Source organism: Lissotriton helveticus, chromosome 3_1 (assembly GCF_964261635.1).
Source record: "Lissotriton helveticus chromosome 3_1, aLisHel1.1, whole genome shotgun sequence".
NCBI lineage: Eukaryota > Metazoa > Chordata > Amphibia > Caudata > Salamandridae > Lissotriton > Lissotriton helveticus.
Window position 1 is genome coordinate 1,808,635,665 of NC_136061.1, and position 27,358 is coordinate 1,808,663,022.

At 43.9% G+C, this 27,358-nt stretch overlaps 1 protein-coding gene across 2 annotated transcripts in view; it reads left to right on the forward strand.

The window, feature by feature from the left end:
* The window catches only part of LUZP1 (leucine zipper protein 1), a 170,427-nt gene extending 153,266 nt beyond the window's left edge, over window positions 1–17,161 (forward strand). For both annotated transcript variants that reach the window (XM_078682702.1, XM_078682703.1), the window contains exon 4: window positions 12,489–17,161. The gene's annotated coding sequence lies outside the window, so the exon portion shown is untranslated. The remainder of the gene's footprint in view (window positions 1–12,488) is intronic.
* The last annotated feature ends 10,197 nt before the right edge of the window (window positions 17,162–27,358 follow it).

Sequence of the window (27,358 nt, forward strand, 5' to 3'; positions counted from 1 at the left end):
CGCCTCACAACCAGAACTGCTGAACATCTCTTTCAAGCTGTTAAACACTGAGGTAGCACTTTGACAGCTCTCATTCAGTTAACTTCCCAAAGAAACAAATCGGAAGTCCTTTATCAGTCCATGTATGTTATTTGTGCATCACATATGGCAAAATGATGCACATTACAAGTTTGTAAGCACCTCTGTCCAGGCATCACACACGTTGTCATTTCATTTGCATGATTTCCTCTGAAGCAGTCTTATCTTACTGGATGTATGTAGTTCTTTTTTGTCGAGTCATCTTAGTCATGCAAATGCAAAGAAATTAAGTTACATTTGAGTGGCATGGCAAGGTCTGTTGATGAGTAAGTAACATATAATGTGCTGCACAAGTGAGTCTTCTTTTAGTTTGCCTGATTGTGATCTACCACCAGACAGCGTGTGCACAGGTATGGAGTTATTTGAAATATTGGGGTTCAGATATCTCAGGGGTGCGGCCTTCAACAACGTAGACACTTCATAAATTGTACTTTAGTGCCAAACATTTTACGCAAATTCTGTGTAAATGATCTTGGGCAATAAAACCTCTGTAGGCACAGTTATTGCAAATCTCACTGGCTTATGATTGCCTCTTGTCTTACTGCTGGCCCTATACTGTACAGGTATCACATTTTAGGACTCCAGTTTGTAGAATGAATGGCCAAATAGTGGCATCTCCACTCTCAGCAGGGCCCTTGCTCAGTTACAACAGTTTTTTTCTAGTAAGGACAAGTCTCGCTTAGACTTTCCACATTTATTGAGCCTCAAACAGGAAAAACAAGGTAAAGTCAGCGTCTCGCCAATGCCATTCATTTTTATTTGTCTAATAGGACCGGTTTGTTGGTGTCACACGGGATCAGAACAATCCCTTCCAGAAAGTAGCAGTCTGTGTTGAAGAGGCACCTGTCTTTGGGTTCCTCATTTACCATCCTGAATCCCGCCATAAGTCTTTGCCAGCCTGAGTGACACTTTCGTGTGCCAAAAGGTTATTCTGAACATGTAAATGGTAAATTCCGATTCACTTTCTGTGATATATTGGCGAGGAGCTGTGGCTTAGTGACAAAAGCTGCAGACTTTGGAATATGGAGACCTAGGTTTGAACCCTTGCCTCTGCGCTTGGTTCAACATCGTGTGATTCTGGGCAAATCACCCCATCTCTCTGAAAATAGAAATGTAATGTGTGAAGTGTATTAGCGTAATCTCCACTTGATGTACGCAATATTATAGATAGTTTCCCAGCCCCACCATATAATGTGCAGGGCTCTGTTGCTTTCTAGCTAGGTTTACCCTATACAAACACGATTACATACATGTTTACGTTATACTCCTGCAAAATGATGCCAGTGCCCCATTTTCTGCACTTGACAGTGTAGATTGAGGAGCGGGGGAAAGGGCCAAGTGGCTCATCTTGAAAAGTGCTTAGACATTTGACTCTTCTTCCCCTTTTCTTAAGTAGCTGCATTGGCTTCAAGTAACTTTCCAGGCTCAGTTTGCATGCCTTTCATGCAGCAAATAGTGCCATCCATTTCATAAAAATCTATATTGCTGTTTTAACAATTGCCATGTGTTCTGCATTCAGAAAACCCTCAGCCTCTTGTTAGTTTCCAGAGTCAGGAAATAAGACATACTGGATTAGACTTTCTTAGTCAAGTTCCTTGTCTTGCAAAGACTTAGGTAAAGCTTGTGTTGTGTACAAAAAATTAGGATCTAGCCGTTTTCGATGAAAAATCGAGTAATTCAAAGATTTTCTTTTTTTATGTGTTAGATCCCCTACCCTCAGTACACTTAGTCAAGACTATCCCTTCCTTTTCCCCCACAGGTCACACTTGTGTATTGCTATTGTTCAACCAAGCCTATATGTAGTTCTCTCCCTCAACCTATCTTTCACTCATACCTCAAATCTTCTTCCTAATATGTAGTTTTTTCCTTCTTTTATTACTATCCCATATACGTTATCTGATCCTAGTTCTAGCCCTAAAAGAAATTAGTTGCTCAACTGTAACCCCTGCCTACCTGCATTCGTTCAAGTTAAAGTCAATGGAGACTATTGGTACAAATTTAATGATGCTTTAAAGGATGACTTTGTGTTTTGTGAATCGGAGAAAGGATTCTTTAATAATGAGTGCTGTATCTTCCCTAGCATCCTTGCTGACGAAAGTGCTAGGAGAAAGGCTGTTTTCCATGATATGCAATTTAGACGCGCTTTTTGGATAATATCTGCTTCAAGACAGTATGAAGTTCCCATGAAACAGAAGAACACCATACTGGTGAAAACAATCAAGAGTCCCTTCATAAATTGTTTTATGATTCTCTGGGAGAACAAAGTGGAAGAGGGAATTCTATTCTTCTAAATCTTGATACTGCTGCCAGATGGACTCCCACAGATGAATATTTTAGACCTTGTTTTGATAGATTCAACAAGTATGGGAGTGTTTAGTGAGGTGGTATTTATATTGGATGAAATTCTTTATCTTTGTGCCAGACAGAGAAATTTGGTATTGTAGGTCTTTACAGTAGATGGTGCATGTGCTTGCGCTAGGATGTCCTTACATTCTGTTGACAAATCCAAGTGGCTGAACTCTAGGAAATCGAGTACCAAACTGTCCGGTTCAATGATTGCTGTTGTGATGGAGGATGTCTCTGCATTTTCTCTAGAAGAGATTGGAGAATGGCTTCAGTGGTATTGCTGGAAGAGCAGATAAAGTGTTTGCTGTACCAATACTGGCATGGCCATGAACGAGCAAAGGGGATCAGAGGGTAGTCATCGATCTTTGCCTTCCTCAAAAATGTGGACATTCAGTTCCATTCATGTCACTTGTAGAGCGAGCTGCTGCCTCCAAAGAGGTGTCCCAGTGCTAGCGGTAAGCTGAGGGAAAGGAAAAAGCCTAAAAATAGATCAAAAACCTATAAACTTAGTAGGCAGGAGTCAAAAAGCAGGGTTTTGAGACTGTCTGAAGCTAGATTCAGAGGGACTGCATCGCAGACTGAATGGCAGTGCATTCCATAGTTTGGAAGGCAGGTGTGTGAAAGATCTCCCATCTTTTCTTACTTTGTGAATGCGAGGAACTTGGAGCAGTTTCAGATCATTAGATCTTAAGGATCTGGTGAAATGGAGGAAAAAAGTGTATGGAAAGGCATTGGTCAATCTGATCAAAAGGGCATTGCCCATGGTCCCTAATTATCAAAACCTGCCTGCGAAGCACTGGCATTTTTTTGTTGCACTGGTTGGTGAACCAATCGATCGTGGGTTGACCACACTATTGGTAGATGCTGCCGACTTGGTCCTGGTGGAGTCCCCACTCGTTTCAATCTGATAGTCGACTGAGTTCATCTGCCTGATCGTTTTGGCATCCTGCCAGGTTTTCACGGCAATGTTGAATATGTGAGAATTGACCCAATCCCATAGAAGTTGAGCCTCTTCCGAGAGAGGCCAAGACCGCACCCCCCCCCCTTGCTTGCCTGTGTAAAACATGTGTTGTATTGTCTGTCCTAATGAGAACTACTTGGCCTGCTAGCCTTGGTAGGAATGCTTGTAGACTCAGTATTATTGCTTCGAGCTCTAGTATGTTGATGTGAAACATATTTTCTGCATCTGACCAGAGGCTTCTGGATAACAGCTGTTGCGGGTGAGCTCCCTAGCCTACTACTGACACGCCTGTTAGCACCGCTTTCTCTGTTAAAGGTTGGCAAGGGAAACCCTTCCTTCAGGTTTGTGGGGAATCTCTTCTTTTAGATGTCTACAAATATGAATGAGGTCTATTTAGAATGAAATTAGACCCAGTGGAGGCATGTACTAAGTTACCATGATTGTCTGGCAGATAGTTTCTTTGTCCTGGTGAGAAGCTTAAACACTCTTACTGGCAATGAGCATGTCTATCCCAAGTGTGTGTCCAGTATCGCACGTAGAGAATTTTTATGTGCGGTTCCAAAGAAGATTTCTCTTTCTTTAGTGTAACACCCAAACTCTTCTGAAAGCGACTGATGTAGGCATTCATAGAAGCCTTTGCCTTTTCCTTTGGTGGAGTCTTGACGAACCAGTTGTCCAAGTATGGATGCACTTGGTGACCTTGTCGTATGAGGTACGCAGCAACTGACTTTAGGCACTTGGTGAAAATCAAAGGTGTTGATTTGAGGCCGAATGGGAGTGCCTTGAATTGATAGTGTTGCCCTGCCACTGAAAAGCAGAGGTACTTCCTGTATTTTCAGTGAATTGGAATATAAAAATGTCCTAAAGTCCAACGTCATAAGGTAATCTACCCCCTTCAGAACATTACTAAGTGAAACTATCTGAAAAGTCTGCTTCTTCAGAAACTTGTTCAGTTGTCTGGGGTTGAGAATCTGTCTCCATTACCCGATTATTATTTTTTCTTTTTTTTTTTTTAAGAAGAATCTGGAAGCAAATTTCTGTTTTCTCTGGGATTTGGAGATGTTCTCTATCATTTCCTTGAGAATGAGAATTTCCTCTTGCAGCTCCTTCAAGTGGAGATGAAGTTTCTTTTTATTGGTGGGCAGACAGGTGGTCTTGGCAAGCATGTCCAGTGTGTACTATTTGTCGCGCTCATTGGTCCAATGTTATGGACTCCCATACTGGGGCAAAAATGGAAAGTCTCTCAACTCCACCCCCAGTTTGTGGCACTGAGCTGGAAGGAGGGCAGCTGCAGAGAGTCCTGCTCTCTTCTGAGTTTTGTTGGAGCTCATTTGGGAGGAACTATTCTTCGTCCATACCTTCTATATCCTTGTCTTTGTGGTTGAGGGTATATCCTTGATCATAATTCATTTGCTGTTGAGGGTAGTATGGTCATCCTTGACCCCAGTATTAATTGAAACCTTTCCTCTAGGCTAGGGACCTGCGCGAGTCACGAATAGTGGTTGAGTCGGACTGTTGCTATGTAGTACTCCTAGTGATTTGACTCTGTCTTTGTTGGTCTTGATACTTTGGAGAGCATTATCCACATGCTTCCTAATAACGTGGAGGCCATTAAACCCCATTTCAAGGATCTTTGATTGTACCTCCAGACAGAAGGCTGTGGATCTGAGCCAACCTTGCCTTCTCAACTCTGCTGCCCCTACTAGTTGTTGGAAAGCTGAATTCGAAATGTCCATTGCTCCATCGGTGATGGCTACTGATGTTTTTTCCCTTCTTTGAGCATTGACTTAGCAACCACTTTTGTTCTCTGAGATGAGGTCAAGGGGTGCTGAGAGGTCACGCCACAATTTGGCAATCATAATGGTTTGGTGGCGCAAATTATCTGCTCACCCGTTGTCTCTTTCTGGAGGAGAAGACGATGGTATGATATGGTTCTTGATTAATTTTAGTCATTCCAACCTGACAAAATCCAGCATGAGTACGGATTTTATGGTCTTGAGTGACTGCTCTTAAAGCTATAAAGAAAGAGGTGATATCCTTGGAGCTGTCGTCGTTGATCTAGTTGACAGTGCTGTTGTCGTCAACAGGATAGGCGTCAAGATTTACTTCATGTTAGTTGTCGACAGTGAGGTTTCCGTCAACGACGAAGGTCTTTGTGTCTTTAATCATGGCTGCTCCTCATAGGAATTATATTTCTTTCACGTATTTTTTTCTTTTTTAGCAGAAAGGCGTGTTTTCTTCCTGGGGTGTTTTTTTGCAGAAACTCAAGGTTTTTTTTCTGTGAGGAGGTCACTGCAGGCGCTTTATTAAATACTTGCAATACTTGAAACTTTATAAGTCTCCTTTTTTAGCTGCCTTCATGTGGAAGTGCTTGGTGGGGCACTTTTAACGAAATCATCCACAGACAAGGGAGCATCCTACTTAAAATGAGGGTGTTTATTATTACTTTCCAGCAGATATGGTGCCAACCTCCTCTATCTATCCATCCGAATTCCATATCGTACAGGGTGAAGCCTTGTAAGTAGGATAAAGGCAGTAAATGCACTGGTCATGTGGATCATGAGTGTAAATCTCATGTCCACAGCTAGAATATGGTTTGAATAACGATTCTTTTTTTTCTCTGTCAATCATGGTGACAGTTAGTGACCGAGAAAGAAAGGTTCACCCTTTTGCTTTTAAGACCATAATTTTGGAAACCCCAGAGCTTGATTCTGGCATTTGCCTTTTTTCTGGGAAGATATGATTCTGGGATTGAATTATTCAATTCAATATGGATACTTCTACTCGACTGTTTTAACTAAAAGTAATTATGCAATGGATTTTCTGAATATTTTTGTGATCATATTGTCCCAAATGCTTTGTAGTGGGTATGTCTAGTTAATATGTTAGGAATTTAAACCAATGACTTGCAAGTTGCACGTTGATCTCAGACTTATGCACTTACCTCATTGAGCTATTGTGCCAGGATAGAGGTAGGGACACATAGGATAAATTACCTTTCAAAAGGTTTAGGGGTGAGGGAAATATTCAATTTGAATTGTAGAAGATTATGAAACTGTGGAAGTTACAAATAGGTCCAAATGTTTCTCATTGCTATACGTCTTAGTGAGACTAAATCAGGAGTCAGATAGGGTTTTGAAGTCTGCGTGTGGATTGCAGTGGAGGTGTTCATTGTTAAAATAGTTAACTTTGGAGTTAGAAACCTATGGTGCCTAATTCAAGTCAAATAGCAATGGTTTGTGGTTGAGAGCAATGCGAGTTTCACGTTCTTTGATCCCCTCGAGAGGAGCTCTTTGTGAAACCGGCTTGAGCAGAAGGAAAAGCTCCATGCAGGCAAAAGAGTTGTTCAATGCCCAGGTAGTGTATACAGCGGTCTGATTGAAGCTGCGAGGCCCTCCCTGTCTTATTTCTTGTAAATGAATTTCTTTAGCAAAGCAAACGTCTCTTTAGGTGGAAGCAATACTGAAGATCTCATTGCCCTTTAGATCGCTTTGGTAGGAGCTTGCAGTAAAGGACCTTGGAGGTGAACAAAATGCTTCAAGCCAAGACTGGAGCTGTCTGAGGCGCCTCCTAGTGTGAGCTCCTTGTTGTTGGTCTCAGTTACTACTATTGCAAATACGTAGTGCGTCTCGGAACAAGATGATCAGAGAGGGCTTCTGAGAAAGCTATATAGGACTGAATGCAATAAATTGCTCACAGTAGCTTTCACGGTTCTGTATAAACTTTCAGACTTCTTTTTTTCCCCATCTGATTGTGCTGTCAGATGTCAATATAGTGCAGAGTACTTGTCCTAACATCAATATGTGCTCGGAGCCATTTTGTATGTCAATGTGCAAAGGTAACCGATCAGTTCATCTTGGAACTCTTCTGCTAGTCTCGCTCTGCATTCTCTCAGATTGAGTTGGCAGAGTCTTCCAGCCTCACATGTGGAGGGACTTGGACACCACAGCTACTCGAAGCTGCTTTCATAGCACTCAATATCAAGGTAGACTGCTCCCACGACTCAAACCATCCATACTATTGTAGCATGGATTAGTACATTTTGCTGCTCTAAAACTGGAATGTTGCCCCATATTTGCATTTTTTGATGCATTCTTTTGATTTATTCTCGTTCATTTTGTTGTTGTTGCAATTTTCAAGCTTTAAAAAGAATCATCCCATTCCCGAAGACATTATTGCGCTTTTTTAGATAGGAATGTCTGAATAGGAAATGAGTTTCACTGTACTGTCCGCGGTGAATGTGTTCTAAAGCCTAGGCCAAGACAGTCCCAACGGCTCCTGCACACCCCCAGTGCAGCATTCACCAGGCACCTTTAGCCCAGCGCCCAGGGAAGTCGGTAGATGGCGTTCCTTTCCCTCCTTCGCCTATAGTAAACATAAGCCTTTACCCAGCATTCTGCATGTCCCTCATCCTCACACTGTGCCATACCTAATTATTGACAACACCCTCACCCTAAACACTGCTTCCTCCTTAGTTGTCCTTCCAGTCTCCCTTGGCATGACAAACACAAGGAGATGGTGGACGGAGCGCTGAAACTTTTCAGACACTCACCCCCAGTCACAGATCTGGGTTGAATCCATCATCGTTCTTTAGCTCACTTAGTAACCCCAATTCAGACACAGCTATATGCAAATCAGTCTTGACCTTGTGCCTCATGGAAACAGTCCAGCCCGAACTTCGAAGCCATGTCTTCCCTGGACCGGATACAAGTATCCTGGGACCGGTTTTGGGGTAACACCCCTCATCAGCCAGGCTAGTTTGAATCCAGTGGCAATGTGAGCAAGGAACCCATGTCTGGGCATACCCTGCCAACTTAGGGCGATCAAAGCAAACACAAGGAGATGATGGACGGAGCGCTGAAACTTTTCAGACACTCATCCCCAGTCACAGAGATGGTTTGAATCCATCATCGTTCTTTAGCTCACTTAGTAACCCCAATTCAGACACAGCTATATGCAAATCAGTCTTGACCTTGTGCCTCATGGAAACACTCCAGCCCGAACTTCGAAGCCATGTCTTCCCTGGACCAGGTACAAGTACTCTGGAACCAGTTTCGCGCCTCTCACACAGTAAATACCTGTTAATGCACCATCTACTGAACTATCTGCCTAAAGAGGGTCCCCTCCAATGAAGTACAATATGAATGTTGTCCACCAAAGTGATGCTCCCAATATCCGCCCTTGCCACCAACTGTCTGCTAGCATACAAGTAGTTTGTGCCAGTATATGTGTGGTAACTCAAAACAAAATTTGTATATTCTCTGTCAGTGTGTATGAGTCTAAATGTCAATGCTTCTCAACTTAGAAAAACTGTGTTGTAACTGCTTGCTTGCCACTCTGGTTGAAGCCCATTGAGATTTGATCTGTCCAGGCCCACACCCCAAACTAAGTTAAAATTAACTTCCACTACAATAGCCCCCTAGGAGATGGACTAACGATCTGAGTGTCACTAAGAAATCTTTCTTAACCTATGTTTGTTGTGTAAATATTGCCAAAAGTGAGTCTACTACTTGCGTAGCACAGTTATGCAGGCACAGCTCTACCCCGGTGACTATTCAGTCAAGACCTGCTGCAGCAGGGCACCCTGGCTAAGGAAGATGGCCATTCCACTATTTTTATCATCCAAGGTGGGTGGGATATAGCCTGCCCCACCCACATGGTGGATCCACTTATCACTGATGGGTCTCCTGCAAAAATATTGTATCTGCAGACATATCCCTGAAGTAGGACAATATTCTTTGCCACTTGTTTGGCAAGTCAAGCCACCTCATGTTTTGCAAGGGTAGCCTGAATTTAGTTTATCTCTTTCGAAACAATCGCTTATAGCGATGCTCGCTCACGTGCTCCTGGGAAGCAGGGCCTTAATACATTCCCCTGCAGTTTAGGGGAGTCCCACCGTTAAGGCATTATGCCAGTGTGGTGAGGTATACATGTGCTGTGCTCCCTCCTATAATTCCCCCCACCAACTTTGTAAAAAGTTAGTTATTATTCAAGCAAATGAAGAAACTGAGCATAACAATGTCTCTCTCTCACCCCTGAAGGGCCAGGTCAAAATGGAAATGGCAGTTTTCGTATTCCGCTGGTACCATAAAAAAGAGCTAACATAATAAAGCGTCCAAAAGATGGGAAAGCCTCACTGTTTTGTTCAACACAGCATGGCTTCCTATCCTCCTCCACCAACGATACTGTCACTTCATTGTCCTTCCAGTGAAACCGCTGCCCCCTTGGGAAGATTAATCGAATCTGTTCTGTTTTGATAGGAGATCCTGCACCATCTCTCAGTACAGACATAATCTTGCTAGAATGGTCACTTCTAGGTCTTGGTGCTTCGCTTCCTTATTACCCTTAAATAGTATAAAGGCTGTTTTCTGGCTTCTTGCAGTAGATGTTCCTTCATTGGATATAAGTAGAGTTTAACAACTGAATTTCTTGTTTGTTTAGTATCTTTTAGACTCGAGTCCCAATATTTTGGCCCTCTCTAAAGAAACTACCACGGAATTCTCTATGTGCAGGATTTGTTGAAAGATGATTGGACACAATATTCAGTGCCCCTTTGTGCTTCTTCTCTCACAGAGTTGTATTCTTACTATTTATGTTTTTTGGGACTTATTCTCAAGACCCTCATATTTGTCATTTACTGTCTGCCCAATGGACTCGAACGCTGTGATAGTCGTGACTGCCTGACGAGTGTCTGACATAATGAAAATCAGAGGTTTATGACTTTCTTAGGCTCACCTTACTCTGGTGGATCTGACAAAGAGAATAATAACTCATAACCACAGATCAGTGGCTCCTCATGATTCCCTGAATCCACCACACAGGACTGGTAACAACCACCATGTTTTCTACGATGTGCAACAAGGGGCACAGGCAGGTGCACAAGAAGAGGTTCTGGATCCCGCAGCAGCAACAGAGGTCAAGGCTACTATCCACAGGAATTCCACAGAGAATGGCAGATCCACGGTCAACATTTCAATTAGTGAACCAACCCCTAGATGCTCCTGAGTCAATCCGCTTGCTTAACTTCTCACAATATACATTAACCAATTCAGAGTCTCCTATGCTTGGCAAGGAATTTTTCTTTGTATTTAAAACACACCTGACTTTTTCAAGATCAATATGGGACTACACCAATTTTTTTGCAAGATGAGACTGAGAAATTACTTTGGCTTTGTAAATATTTTGTTAGAAGAGTCTCAACGTCGACCATGCTGTTTTGGGTTTTGTGTATGTGACTTGTGAGCTACGTACTGATGTGTCATTATACAATTATGTCTCGCTAAATTATATTGCCATTGTTCACTGAATATTTTGGGCGATCACTGCATGTTGTCACATCTTCCACTTTTTTTTATGCGCTTCTCTGCCTTTTTATTTGCTCATATTTGAAGCAATAGCTATATATTAAGTATACATAAAATCAACGTAAATAATTGGGCTATAAGTGTTTCAAGTAATGTTTGCTACTAATATGATAACACAAGGGCTGTATGTCGCTTCTGCACAGTTTTAAGTGTAAAACAAAGTATCTCCATAAGAACTTCTGTTGACTACACAGTGTTTGACGTAGACTGTAGTGACTGTTGGTCAGTGTCCAACTTCAACAGCCCTCTGATAAGATTTGCTCACAGTCGGTCTACAAGACTGCCTGGTAGGTGAGAAGATCATCCTTCATAAGTGGTTGGTTTTCCTTGGTAGACATGACATCACTGAGGGCATCCAGTCTCATGTTGAGGCTAGTGAGATTGTGTATCTTTGTGCAGTACATAGGAGTGTCATTGAAACTGTTTAGGCATTTTTACTGTTTGCGGCATGGTCAGGGTTGGATCTGCTCCAGATGTACCAGCTGGAGCGGAAAATGTTGACTAGGGCTGGGGGTCTTGGCTCCAACCTCACTCTGGGTTGCCAAGCAGGATCCTTAAGCATCTGCTTTTTATTACCCTCTGCTGGTGTCTCCTCTCACTGCAGCTAGCCAAAACCCAGGTCAGCCCTTATGCCTATTCGCCATGACCACGAATCATCAGTAAGCCTCCTCATGGACCACAGAGAGCACACTTATCAATTGGATTCCCCCTTTAAAGTAGTTATAATGGTTTCTCCCCATTCTTTGTGACCTGACTGCCCCACTTAAAATTGTTTTACTGGGCCTGTGCTTGGGTGGCATAGCACTAATTTATATTCCCATTATGTCCTCGAGAAATAACTTCATGTGGTTCTGCCCTTCTCCTGGGAAGAGGTGTGGCGCCGCGGCCAGGGCGACTGACGCTGGAATCTGGGGACCACGGTTCGATCCCCGGCTCCGGCGGCAGGTCAGCCCAGCACCATGTGACTCTGGGCAATAGCTCGCTTAATCCTTCCGACGGCCCCCCAGCGCCTAGAGACCCTTACGGGTGATTGTGCGCTTTACAAATGTGGACTTTTACTTTCTCCTGGCCAGAATGATTCATACGCCGCACCTCTCACTGGGCAAGCTCAGTATAACGGATCTCTTCAATGTGACACAGCTTTAAAATATATCCCACTGTGGGTGTGCATAGGGCCCGAAGCCCTACTTTTACAGTGCTCATTGGACTTGTCTAGCCCTGTGTGCACTGTAAGTGTATGGGCTTTGCCGCTCTGCACACACCCACCGTGGGATATATTTTAAAGCTGTCTCACTTTGCAGCTCCTGCATGTCTCTACCCGGTGCACCTGCACCATCCTTCCATGTGGTCAGCGTGTCTTGGGGTCTCTTGAGAAAATATAGTGTAGTGAGCTTCAGTCCCCAAGGATCTGTTTATTTTAATTTGTAACACTGCACTCTTTATGGATTGCAAGATATGGGATTTCTTGATGCTACTATGAGTTGTGCAGCCTTGACAACTCAGAAAGAGCGACCATAAGAAATTTGAAAAAATAACCGTCAAAAGGCTTTAAGGAAAATATTCATAGGCTGAATAAATGGTCTGCCGCCTGATATCACATTTGCTGTGCCTTAGTAGTGTAGAATCATTGGCATCTATGTTAAAAAGCTAACGGGTACATCAGTGCTGTTATGATCCTGCATCTGAAATATTGAAGTACCTGCTCATTTGACTGATTGTTGTTGTCCTTCTCATTGTAGGTTTGGGATACCCCCCTAAAGATGACTGCCGGAAACTGACATCTTTGTCCCAGAATGGGCATGCTACGAAAACGAATAAACTAATGAAAACTGAAAGCTCTTTGAATGTTGACGTTTCATCGCAAGTTCTAACAAGACATTTAAATATATATTTTTTTAAGAATGCTTTTGTCGTGCCAAGAGCTTTACCAGCATCATTTCTGTAAGTGCGGAGCCTGCATGGACTTCAATCAGGGCATTGTGAAGTACACCCACTTGTATTCATTGTACAGTACAACTAATGTTACCTGACTGGATCCGAAGACTAGATTATATGTAAACATGGGTGCATGGCCACCGATTTGAGAAATAACAGGGTACTTAAAGTACTAAAGGGAAATATATTAATAACCACTTTATTTTGTAGCAGACTTGAGGTTCCAACCAGTGGTATCTTAATTAAAGGGACCCCCCACCCCATTTATCCCTACCAGAAAGTCTACTTGGCCGCCAGTAGTTTCCCAGGGAATGTCCATTCTGTATGTAGGCTACAGGGTACCAGCATGCATAGTGGTAAATATAACCAGTGGGCGGGTGCTTGTAGACCCCGTCACGAAAATGTATTTGTGCTGCCAGACATGGAGTTAAAATGCGAACAAAATACTAAATATTTGCATTGCCAGGTCTAAAAATACAGTATTTATGTTAAATTCTATCTTCCTCTATTGTGCCATTTTGAAAGATGCCCACACCATTCAGTATAAAGCATGAACTGTTAATTTGCTCAATATGATCATCGAATCCTAACATTGGATAAAAAGTGTTGCGCGTTTTGACACAAGGGCATAAAGTATTAAGAATAGAAGCACTGAGAGTGTTTCCAATAGCTAGCGAATTTGCACTTTTCGCATGCTGCGTTCATTAAAGTTTTTTGCATGCCATGAAGGTCGAAAGACCAGCACATAAAGGAAAAAACACCTTTTTATAACCTATAATCAGTGGGTCTTTTATCGATAGGAGTGTTTCTATGTGCAAAGCACAGAGAAAGCTTACATTGTTGCGTAGTTGAATAGTTGAATGCAGAAAATATTTGAGAACCAGCTGTGCATGACTGACCTGTCATTTAAAATCAGATGCACACTTCTAATATAGGAATTTACAGCACATGTATGGTGAGTCCTTTCAATAGCTTTACTTGTTGTGAGAATAGTCATCAGGGGACTGTTTACCTACTCCCCAATTAACAAGCTTTCTTTTACTTCCATGACTTGTGGAGCACAGAGCAAACGCAAAAATGGTGGAGTGGAAAGACATGTTTTGGATTTAACTTACCTCATTGGGTATATGCATTCTAAGAACTATAAATGTGCAACTCAGTACAGAGTCCCACCCGTAATTTTTCATTTATAAAGGACTTCAGCAGTACACGAGAAAGTAGAGACAAGAAAACCTCGCTTGTTTGATTACAATGAAGGCCCCGCTCAACCATAGCCCTTTTTTTCTCTTTCGTCAGCAAAACTGCCTCTTGAATTGGGGAGCATATTTATAATATTTTGGAGTAGGGCAGCGCTTCAAGCGTTCTAGCTGCGCTGGCCTATGTTAAAAGAAAAGGGTAGGTATGCTCCATTTCTGAAAGATACCGCACATTTCTGTCCTTTCTGCCAGTGCCGGCGCAGAAAACTGCAGTGGAGCGCCAATGCTGGCACCCTTTCAGCATGGTACTAGGGTGGCTTTGTTGTTGAAATGATTTTTTTCGTGCAGGAAGGTGTTCCTTCTTGCACAAATGAAAACATTTCGTGTTACACCTGCTTTGGGAAGGTGTTAGTTTTTGCGCTGCCCCTGATGTACCCTATGTTGTAAATCTGGGGCATTGCCAAAAACCCTGGGTGTTGCGTGGGAACACCCACAGCAACACCCATGAAACGCCCCTTCCTAGCAGAGTAAGGAATTGCCTTACTCCATATTTACAAGCCCGTGAAAAGCCTTGCAGGGTGGCCTTGCGTGGGCCGGCACACTGCACCTCCGGAGCATCACAAGTGATTCTCCAGCGGCGTAAAAGTGCAGCAGGGTATTGTAAATATGCCCCTTAGTTTGTCACCAAGAGGCAGCAGAATGCTTTTAAACAAGTTAAAATAAATGTTTGGGTTGTTTGCTTTGACATGTTTTGAGGGAAAGGACTGTTCTTGGGTATATGTCAGCTGACATCTCCTCAAATCCTGTCAAACACACTGCTACTTTCTGTTTGTTGTCTATAAGGAAATTGGAGTTGCAACCAAATATTCTGTTCCAGTACAATTTCCCTACTTCTTCGTTGAATTTGTTTTTCTAGATAAACAAAAATGTATATTGAAAGGTATCATTGTTTTTAATACGACGTTTGAATAGAGAACAATTATTTCCTCAAAATGTGGGTTTAAGTATTTGAGAAGGGATTCATTAATAACTCAAAACGTTATTCTCTCCTTAAGTGTTTTGAGTTTATTGTAGTAAGTGAAAGTATTCATTGTAGACTGCAATATGTTTTTGGTAGCTCTGTTGTTTTGTCCACAAACAGACATCATCTACCATATATGTTCTGTTATTTTGTGATGTCAAACTGGTGGAAAACGTATAGTATTGTTCAGCCCAACAGACAGCACTTTCTTTGTACCGTTGAACAGCCAAAATAGGTCTCCACCTGGTTTGGGAGAGTCATGAAGGTGTCTTCCCTTTACCAAGCGCTAGTATTGCAGGGTAGCACCTGTGTCCCCATCCTAACTGTAGAAAAGCCTCCAGGCCTGGTCGATCTCTTGTTTTTCCGGGGATAACCCTGCCTACTGTAACATCAGAAAGTTTAGAGGAATGCTGGAATAGCAAGTTGTGGGTGTTATAGAGATTGAAAGGGTTCTGGAAAAAAACAGCTTCATTTCAGTATTCTTATTGGCCACATTGGTGGAACCTGGAAGATGTAGTAGTGATGTATAGATATGTAAGAGGGTATCCCGAAACAGTTTGTATGGCATAATATCCAGAATTGTGGATCTGTTTTCCAATTCTGTAGCCTCAAACGGCAAGAGAGATAATTGTACTGTTTTCCCTTCTTTTGTGGTGTTACCAAACACCACCATTGGGAAACCACTTCCTTTTAGTTGTGTTTTTTGAACAAATAAAGCAAATTATTATTAAATATATCCAACACCAACTTTATTCAAAATCTCCTGGCTTATGAACCTGGTGGCTGATTTTCACAATCTGACAGGGAGTAAACTGAACTACTATATTTTGATGGAAATTCATTCTTAATATGTACATATTGGCCACAACGTTTTGCATTGTGGCAGTTAAAATCATCCTCTTTATTTGGATACCCTCCTACTCCTGTGAGGTGTGTTAAAAGAACTTTTCACTCATTTGAGCACACTGTAGCTGACTAGGGCACCTGAGCGCCAAGCACCAAAGCATTCCTCTTGTGCTATTTGCAACTCATTGTTTTTCAGACAGTTTATAAACAAATAGTTGCATGAGGTACTATTAGTGTCCATTTATAGTCCAAGTATTGAGGATGAAAACTATTTTTACCTAAATAGCGTCTGAAAAAGCTCGAAGTATATGTCGTAAGCCATGGAATTTCCTACCTCTTAAACATGCGTTGGTTGACCCAATTAATGTACTTAGTAGTTCTGACCCAAGGATTTAAACCATTACACTAAATGTCTTATTGGCTTCTACACTCCTATAAGCAAGTCTTATATATAGACTAAAATGTTTTTTTCATCAAAATACATTTTAGTACAGATTTGCTGCAGCCGAAAACGTGGCATCAGGATTAACACTACCTTCGTAGTAGCGTCTACAAAATAGATCACTTCAAAGGGATTTACTTCTTCTCAGCCTTTCACCCGAAATGAAAAAAAGCCTCCATATACTTAAAAACATATTTTGTGGTGTATGCGTTCTCATCTATCACTTTTTTTTTTACATTCTTTCTATGAATGTTTGTGTATATTTTGTATGCCTTAATTAATGACAGACATTTGTCATTTAGATTTTAAATCAAAGATGTATTTATTTTTCATTATATAAAAAAAATTTGAATAGCAGTTATTTTATCGTTCTTTGGAATAGAATGTAGGTGATTTTCTGCCAGGTGCCATATGTATCTACCGAGACACATTATAATGTAAAACTGTTTATTATTTTTCTATAATGCAGAAATGATAAACCTTTAGACTGAAGGTAAAGCAATTTGTAAATACCACTGAAACCGGACAATGGTATTACAGGAACATAATACACAGTTTCCCGTTGTATATTTTAAAAATATTACTCGTGTCTTATTTTTTGTGTGTGCCTTTTTTGACATTTCTCAATGGTTTAAATTCTGATGTAGGGATGACAGAGTTACCCATGAATCCGGGTTTTCAAGCCATTGGTGAACATGAAATAAAACACTCCAGTCATTATATATATATATATATATATATATCTTTTTCAGACATAGAAAGCGTATATGTATATAGGGCCTTCTCCAACTGTTTAAAACGTATCTAGAAATAAATGGAATGTGTATATGTCAAGGAGCTATGCAAATGTTGATTTGTCATTATAATTTTTGTATTTTCTTGAACCCGTGCATACTTGTATATTATAAAGATCATGTAATGTATATGGAAAACTATTTTACAAAAACATTAAATATTTCAGTGGCTACTATATTATTGTTGTGCTGTCCTAGTACTGCGGAAACCTGTTACTATTACTTTTCCCAAAGAAGCACTTTTCAGCGTACGATTTGTAATCTAAACATTTTGTACGAGGTATGTGTGACTGTAGATGCATATGCTGTGCATACTTCTGCCGTCTAGTGTTGGGCTCGGATGTGTGCAAATTGCTTTTCTCCAAAGAATTCTTCTTGAGTCACAAGGTAGTGTGAATCCACCTCTTGCTTGCAATGCGCCTGGTCATCGGCTCCACTGTTAGATTGTTTTGTTTCCACAATCGGGTTTGGATGTGTTCACAAGTTTCATAGGTTTGTACCCACAATGATTATATATAATCCTGATAGGTTTGTACCCACAATGATTATATATAATCACATGGTGATAAAATCCCAAATTCTGGATTTGGCGCAGTGGATATAGAAAGTAGAATCCTATGTTGCTTCAGTCTTATCTTCTTTATTTGAATGCAAATGAAAGCAAAGACTGCACACACGTTTTGCCCAAAGGCCAGCAGGCCAGGGCTTCTTCAAGGCTGATTAAATGTGAACACAAATATATTGTAATGAGGGAGGGTGTGTGCCAAAAGCGGTGGATACAAGGTCATATAAGGCCAGGTGTCAGGTTGAGGTCTGGAGAGGAGGTGGTGTCCTACAGGTAAGAATAGGAAGCTGTAAGGAGAAAGAAAAAGGATAAAGCCATGTTGTATATGAGATCTAACTAGTACGAGGTGGCTAGTACTTCCTGAAGGTAAAGGCCTATTGCCAGAGAGGGTGATTAACAGTCTAATGGACACATAATCCTAAGGTGATATCGGCTTACAATTGCTGGCAAAGTGCGTGTGCAATATCCAGGACGCAAGAAAACGATAAGATGAGAAATGTGCAAATAATTTACCAGAAGGAGTTACAAAATAGAGGAAAGCCAACAAGGTCTAATCGTTTGTGCTTCTGTGCTCCAGATTGACTCGAGTGCGTTGTTCGTGTTCAATTCTTGTGCTCCATTTCTTAGTCGGTATTGTTTTCAATCTCGTTTGCCCCATTTCTGTCATATCGGATCAACACTTCCACTTACCGTTCAGGACAGTATGTGCGATGCCACCTGCCCCCAGTAGGGCCTTGCCCGTTGGGGGGCCTCTCTTTCTTTCCTTTAGTTCTGCTCTCATCATGCCTTGCCTGTGATAGAATGGATGCCCTTGGTGTCGTGCAAAGTGCCTTTGGGCCGATCTCCACTATGTCTGTAATCTCTGCCTCTTGTCCCAAGCATGGCGAGGCCTCTTGTGGCACATGTCCATCCTTTCAATCAAATAAGACTCTTTGAGACCAGCGGGCCCCATGACTCGAGATGTTATGCAGGAGCCGAGCAGATTCTCCAGACCTCTTCGGCACCCAGGACATCGAGAGGGGAGCATCAACTCAAGATTTCAGGCACTGACTAGGAGCCTTTCTCCCCTGAAGAGAGTTCCGGCTCCAACCTAGAGATTGAAGACCTTGCGCAGTTGTGAATACAGCTCCCCCTCGACACCAGTCCGAGCTTCTACCCTACAAGGGGCATTGGGAAGCTATGGACCCATAGAGACATACTCCTGAACCGCCACTTCCTTCAAGCCGTGGTCGACACGAAGTCAACTTCGGACACCACTCCCAGCTTTGGCTCGGCGTTTACGAAACCCCTAAAACAGACTCCCTCAGCGCTGCCTGCTCCCTGCCTGCCACCGTCCCGACCATCGGCTCTGAAACTCTTGGCATCAAAGCACTATTTGGTGCAGAAACATTCTGCTCCAATTGGCAGGCTAGCCCACAAACCAGTCAAACTGGTCCTCCAGGAGCAGGTCGATGCCTGACTAAAACAAATTGTCATCCACCCCCAAACGGGCCGCATACTAACGCAGCCTCCGACGCCGGCCCCTCGGCCTTCTAAGAGACAGCTCAGCTCTCAAGAAGCTCTGGAATCCCCTCCTCACCAAACGCTGTGAAAGAAGCAGGATAAAGCCTCTAGTCCTCTTCTTGACACCGGAATGCCTCCATTCACTTACACTTACACTCCACCCAGACCCCCCTCACCTTTCTCACCTTCTTCTTTACACTCCACAGGGGTTTCCACATTTAAGCACGAGTGGACATGCTGAGGATGACTTTTAGGACTTGTATGATGTAGATCCGCCTATAGATACTGATCCCTGACCTCTGCCCTCCCTGATCTTCTCGTCCAGATGACACCTGCTCTTACCACGAGGTTCTAGGTAGGGCTGCTGCTTACCACAAAAGTACCAGTCTCCATATCTTAAATCGCAAAAACACATTATTACCTTGGGTGTCTAATATGTGACACTAAGGATCCATAGGACAATTTAATTGGTATGGAGACCATCACAAAAAGAAACTGGTGTATGCCTGAGTAGCCATGAAAAATGTAGGCACATATTTCATGACTACCGAGGCATACATCAATTTCTTTCATGTTATTAGAACCGGTCGTTTCTCAATGAGCAATGTAAAACCAAATAGTATTAGATTACGCTTTAAAACCATTTGTTTTGCATTGTTTACTAAGAAGCACAGGAGAGTCCACGGAAATGAAACTGGCCCCTCCAACAGTGAAACCAACCTCCACTCAGCCAGCCCACCGAAACGCCAAGTAGCCAGTCCAGCAAATTATATTATGATATGTTTTTGCTACATTATAAAGTAAACTTGAATGGGGGGGGTGATATTTCCAGCTTCTTCTCATTTGCTTTGATAATGTTGTCCTCAAGAGATTCCGAAGAAGGTCCAATTTCTCTCCAATCATTATGGTCTCTGTACTTAGTCTCAAGGGTTCTGGTACTCTCAAGCAGAATGTGCTTAGCTCACCATAACATGCCTTTTACAAGAAGATAGCAGTATTTTTCTTCCATCTGTTACTGTGGACCTTGAGAGCATGTTTTTCTCGAGGAAAAGCTAGAAATCACCTAAGCAGCCAGGAGGGCTCCGCTGGGTCACTACACGAATGCCAAGAGGTTTATTTTTTTAGGCTGATTTCTTGATAGGATTAATTTATTAAATGTCATGCATTTGATCGCTAGCTGAGTTTAGTATCTCAGAGGCATCTTGCATGCCCTATTTTGTTGTTACTGGACATAATTGATTTTTCTTACCCTCTTTACTGAAGATTCCATCCCATTTTATTTACCAACGTAGCCACTTTCCGCAGTGGGAGCCCATCCTTGACCAGTTTAATGCATGTGGCTTTTGAACCACCCTAGAATACTCATGTATGCCATCAAACCTGCTAGGAGATTAACTTTCCAAGCATGTTGTTCCTCAGAAACTTTGATGGTAATCCAGCAGGATAGGATTTTACCTAATAATCGCTATTTCTGTCTTCCAAATGCCATATTAGACTTCCATATCCATAAGGAGTTACCACCAATATGCTTTACATAGATGTTATTTATTCCCACTGAATAAGTTCTTTAAAGTTTGGATTCAAAGAGCATTGAATTTTTACCTTCAAGCATTTCTAATCGCAAACGTCTGCCTGTCTTAGTCACCAGTGGTGGGTTAAACCTGTATAAATCCACAGCAGATGCTGCTATTGATTGATTCCTCCAGTTTTCAGTGCAAGAGCTTTGCATCTTTACACCCCCACATATGCTCCTTGTGCAATCCTAGCTAGTGCAGTGTCCGTGACTTTCTCACAGTAAGTTTAAAAAATATATATTTGTATGGTTTCGACATGAGCTACGCTGCATAACTTCTGGAAATATTATTCAGTGTGCGATTCCCTTAGTGATTTTCAATCAGTCCGGAAATTGGCTGAAGTCCATCTGTTGCATACAATCTCTGCAGCTTTTATTAGTGGCAAACTGTACGTACTGAGTTGGTCAGAGAGGAGAACGGTAGTTTTGCTGTGTGGAATAGCAAATTAGATCCTTCACTGACTACGCCGGACTGGGAGCATATATGCACACTAACTGGGAAACTGACTCCAAATGGTAATCGCAGAATCATTCATTTCAAGTATATTCACCAGGTCTATCACACCCGGCAAGGCTATATAAAATTAGTCTCCGAGACACAAGTAATTGTAAAAGATGTAGCCAACCGGACGCAGACTTTTGGCATTTGGCATGGCAGTGCGCTCCTGTTGCAAAATACTGGGAAGAAGTAATGCATTGTTTGCAGGTAATGTCAAATCCACAATTACAATGTGTACCTGCAGTCTGTTTATTGAGCTTTGTGCCTCAGGTAAAGGGTGCCAAGGGGAAATTCCTGCTTATTGGTTTGCTATTAGCAAAGCGTCGAAAAGCGATGACTTGGGAGAGCTCCCTGATTCCGCGCACTGACTACTGGATAAAAGACATGGTTTATTGTAAGGAGACCCTCGAAGTATATGCGGAAGAACTTCCCTCTTCATCTAAGTCCAAAGACATTTGGGAACCATTACGGCATTATTTACTAACAAACTCTTCCTGAGAACCTACACGCAATGATCAGGAACCAGTCTAATGTAATATATATGTTATGCCCTGTGTATAGTAAATGGTGGGTGATACCTTGTCTCTTGTACAAAATGCACAATGATATTGATCACATTTGGATATTTGCTCTGTTTGTTGTGGTTGATTGTATACTGCCCCTCGTGGCGACTTTGCGAAGTGCCTTATCTTGAAAAACCAATAAAAATAATTTTTAAATAAGTCTATCTGTTGCATACGGTTTTCCATCTTTCCCACTCTGTCCTTGCTTGGAATCTGCCTCTCTAGTTGTGGTGGTAGAAGAAAGAGTAGTGTAGAAGTGTTGTTGTAATACTGAGCAAAGGCTTTTGTTAGGCCTGGCATTTCTTGGTGTGATTACCCCTGACTTTTTGCCTCTACCTCCTCTATTTTTGGTACTGTGATGGATATAGTGTTGCCAATGTAGATGTTTTGGACACTTTGCCACTGCTAAACAGGGTCATAGTGCAAGTGCTCCCTGTGTTCAGTGTAATGGTAATTGGTTGTCCCTAATTGGTATGTTGTATTACTAGTGAAGTCCCTAGTAAAATGCACTATGTGTGCCAGGGCTAGTAATGCAAATGCTACTTGTGGGCCTGCAGCACTTATTGTGCCACCCACTTAAGTAGTCTTTGCGGGCCTTCGTGCAGTTTGTGAAACTGCCATGTTGTTCTGGCAAGTGCACTCACTTGCCAGACCTTACCCTTCCCTTTCTGTGCACCTAAGACGCCCCTATGGTAGGTTCAGGGTCCCCCCTGTACAGGGTGTAGTTTATGTGAAATATAGTACACGTGAGGGGGGAGGCGGAGCTAGCTCGCGACCGCGATGGCCGCTTGAGCCGAGAGCTCCCCAGCTTCACCACACTATCCTACATCAATCCTGAGAGTCCCTAATATCCTGCCCTGTGCCTGCGGATTGGGTCGCCAGACTGTAGTGGTGCCCAAACACAGAAAGAACTGATCTTCTACCTGCCTTCTCTGCGCTGTGCGACGAGGGTGGCCCGCGAGCGGAGACCGGCGAGGGCTGCGAGACTGCGGCTGCCTTGAAGGAGAGCGAGGTGTGCTGAGGCTTGCTGGGGCTGGGCCCGGGATCGGAGGTGAGTGGCGGGGTTCGCCCTCACTCGGCGCCCGCCTCGCTGTGTGCCCTGCCGCGAAGGAGACTGCAGTGGCCAATTGGCAGGAAGAACGCCAGGAGGTGAGTCGTGCGTCCTGAGCGAGGCCCGAGGGGCGGACTTGCGTGTGATCTGAGGCCTGCTGTGTGAGCGCTGCTCCGCCTGCAGCAGGAGCAGCTGAACGGGACAATTAGAAGCGACAGGTGGCGGTCCTTTTCCTACTGCCTACCGGAGGTGACTTGATTCTTGTTTGCCCTGTGGGTGGTGTCTAGCCCCTCCTTCCATCCCTGCAGTGGCCGACGAACGTCCCCGGGAGAGTTGCCTGTGAACTGGGAGAGTTTGCGGTGGGGTGCGGCCCAGTGGGTGTCCCTACGTGATGGAGGGTTCCACTTTACAGACGTGCATCGCTCCGGTCCCGGAGGACACGGGAGAAGCACGCGGGCCTTGCAGTCATCTAGGGGGGCCCGAGTCATTATCCCTCGTTGTCTACCCCTGTTGTGTCCCAGTTTGGCGGATTGCGGAGGCGCAGTGTTGGGCGCCCCCCTACATATGGAGCTCTCTGTGGATCCCCTTGCCCGACGGAGGCGGCCTGCACTGCGGGGACAGAATGGAGCGGAGAATGGAGGAGCTGAGCCTGCGCTGATTTGGTTACGGGGTGGGACATCTGCCTCTGGAGGGCAGTTAGCTGCCCAGGGTGTGCCTCAGACGGATTCATCTATGGTCTCATTTGAGACGGTCTAGTAGACCAGCGTTGAGCGCCCGGAGGTATCTCCGGGGTTGCCTCTCACTGGTGTATGCTGCTTAAGAACTGGACTTCTTGGAGGCGGAGAACCAGGTGTAGTGGTTAGAAGCTTGGGTACACCTGTATTGAAGTGCTATTGCTTGCGAAGTGTTTCGGCTACCTCCTCCCCAGCGTGAATTACACTGGATAAATGTTTTTTGTTTCGAAGGGTTGTGGGGGGAAGGGGGGCTGGTCTTTGTTGGGAAGGGGAGGATTCCGCAGCCAAGTTGGGGCTGGGCAGGCGTGGGTGGGTTCGGGGGGAGAGGGGAAGCGAATTCATGTCCTATTGAGAGGAATGTTTCTTTGTTTATTTTTGTTGGCATTATGGCACTGCTATGGCAAGGCATGTCTCGCACACCTATTATTACGCTACCACCCCATGACACATGTACCTACTACTGACCCTTCGGTGATCCCACACAGGGAGCCCCTAGACTCTCTGGTTTTTTTAACATGGAATGTGCGGGGTCTTAACGATCACCGCAAGGCCCGGAAGGTTCTGCACTACCTCACCAGGCATAACGTTGACATTGCGCTTTTACAGGAAACCCACCTCCGCGCGGACAGCCCAATTTTGTGCACTAGAGGTCTCTTGGGTAACGTTCACTCGGCAGGATTTACCTCACATGCTAGGGGGGTACTGACGTAGGTAAACCCAAAAGCCTCAGGAAAGATAGGGGTGCTTCACAATCACAAAATGCTGCGGTAAAGGCCTGGAGATCTGTATACTGAACATTTATGGCCCTAACTTTGACCACCCTGCCTTCTATACATCCCTGGAGACTAAAACCCAGTTACACACACAAGGTTCTGTTCTCTGTGGGGGGATTTTAACTTGACTAGGCGACCAGAGATTGACAAATCAGATGGACCTGACAGACGCTCCTCGGCCTCGGCCAGAGTGCTTGCGTCGTCGATGGCGAGACTTGACCTGTGCGATGTATGGAGACACAGACACCCAACTCAGGGGGGCTATACACATTACTAGGCTCCACATTATATCCATACTAGAATTGACTATTGGCTGGCCTCCACTCATTAACTTAAACATATTTGTGCCTGCGCGATATTGCCTCGTACATACTCAGACCACTTGCCGCTTTTACTGACTATAGACTCGCCCAAGAAGCGTATCCCTCGGTTTATGTGGCGCTTCCCACCTTATTCCCTGCTTGACGGTGCCTTTCGGGAGAAATTGGCCACGTCCATAGAGTATTTTTTTTAAACAAACGTGGGTTTAGTTGATTCATACCAAACCGCATGGGAAGCCTTTAAAGCGTATATTAGAGGAATCACCATCTCTAAACACGCTGGGGTGCTAAAATCGATACGAGGTAGGTTAAAGAAGTTGGAGGCAAAACTTAGAGTTAGAAACCCGGCGATTAACCGACTGGAGCGAAGAGCTTACTCGAGCTGGCACAGACGATGTGCGAATACCACGAAGAAGCGGATGCGGAAATAAAGCATCTTGGGAAATACGCCACTGCCAGAACTTATGGGGAAGGGGCGCATCCGGGGACGGTATTGGCTCAGTTAGTTCGACAACGACGGAACAGAATGACGATCCCGAATGTGAGATACGTGCCGACGGACCCGCCGCTTACCGAATCACAGGTGGCAAAGAGGTTCCGGGAGTACTATGCTGCTTTGTACGCATCCTGAGGTCCCGCTCCGGAGGAACGCATCCTAGATTATCTGACCCACAATGAACTACCGTGGCTAACGAACCTGCATCGGGAATTCTTGGCTCGATCGATTGAACGTGAGGAGATTGTTTGGGCCTTATCTGCTATAAAGGCTGGCAGTGCGCCGGGTAACGACGGCCTTACTATCGCCTTTTATAAGGCCTTTTCCGACCTGCTGATCCCGCAGTTACTCACATTATTTGAGGACATTTGTTCCTCTAGGGTGATGCCGCCTACTATGCGTGAGGCAATATTGGTAGCTATTCTCAAACCTGGGAAGCCCCCATGGGAATGCGCTTCATACAGGCCTCTATCGCTGCTGAATGTTGACGCGAAGATTCTTGCGGAACTTATAGCCAACCGCCTTAGCCCTTTGGTAACCATGCTGGTCGCTCCGGAACAGGCCGGCTTTGTGCCCAGTCGCAATCTCACCTACAACCTCGGGACGGTGTTTGCAGCCATGCAGCACACGCGGGCAGAGGTCCCTGCGGTGGCTGTTTTCCTTGACATGGAAAAAGCCTTCGACTCTGTAGAGTGGCCGTTTCTGCTGCAGGTTCTTGGCCGAATGGGGGTTGGGACGCTCTCCCTTCAACTCCTGGCTACGTTGAATTCCGCACCCATGGCTCGTATCCGGATTGGAACTTTGATTACTCACCCTATTCCAATCTGTAGGGGCACGAGACAAGGTTGACCCTATGTCCCATGCTTTATGCGCTGTGGGCGGAGCCACTTGCTTGCGCCTTGCGCGAATACCACGGACATAGGGGCATACGGTTCCCGAACTACTGCCTCATCGTATCCACATATGCGGACAACACCCTCCTATATGTTCGGGAGCCGGAGGTTCACCTCTCTCCAGTACTGCACGAAGTGGTGCTGTTCAGCTCTCTATCAGGTATATTGTTAATTGGAATAAATCCATCATGTTTCCACTCACGCCGGCTACGTTGTGATGTATTCCTATAGGTTCTGTATCGATCCCCCTATTCCTGACCCTGTTCTGGTTAACGAGTTAACTAGCAGCCATCCCATGATGCAGAAACCGTTATCTGATTAAGCCACACTACGGCACAGGAACGTGTTATCTGATTAGGTCATAACGCTTGCCATCTAATTAGACAAGCGATATTCCTCCAGCCCCTGATAAGGCATACGAAGTTCTCAAAACAAATCAAACCTATGACAACCTGGAAAAAACCCTGCGGCCATTGTTTTGATTTCATCGAGAACTTCAGCAAAAGAATGTGCTAACGACCAAGTCGTATGACATCCTTATTGACGTATCTATGTCCATCCTTACGTCAATCTCGGCACCTTACAGGTATAAATATTACCGGTATTGCCTTAAGCAAACACACGCGGTGGTGACGAGATCGGAGCAGCCAGACTTGCCGAAGCCCAGAGCAGAGCAGACCCCGCTGGCGCAGCCCCGCCTTCCTGACGCGCTGAGAACGAGACGCTGCTTTCTCCTGCCGAGAAATCCAGCTCCGGCGCTTCCGGGTAGCCCTCGCAGGCAGCCTGGAATATCGAGACCAGAGACGAGAGATACCATCCCTCAACCATCCTAGATTCCAGGTACAGAACTGAATAACCCCTCGCAGAGACTTCTTGAGTCAGTCACTTGGCAAAACAAACTTAACTTAAACTGCTACTTTCTATTCCAGCCCACGTATTAGGCTTAGGTCAGGTACACCGGGGTAGGCTTGGTTAGAAGCACCAGTTGAGTACGATTAGTCAAATGTTTATATGTATGTATCTATTTTATCAATTTTAAACTACCTTATGGCTTAGAAACCATATAAATGTTTTTACAGTATTATTTTGTACTTCTGCTTTTATTGTATGCACTTTACTTAACCATAAGTATTGCAATAATATCGATCCATTTCTCTTGTACGAGAAAAGAGACTGATCAATAAATACCATCTTTTATTGAACACGCCCGTCTCTTCCTTTTCTCTACAATCTGGTGAGACTAAGAATGCACGTACTGACTGAGTAAAATAAGTTGTCTTTTGTTTTCACACGACTCTAGAGATACACTCTAGATTGGGGAGAGCAAAGTTGTCATGTTCTATGGTTGTCAGAAACTAAATCCCTTCTTGTCTATCCAGGGAGGTTCAACTCCTCCTTGCCTATT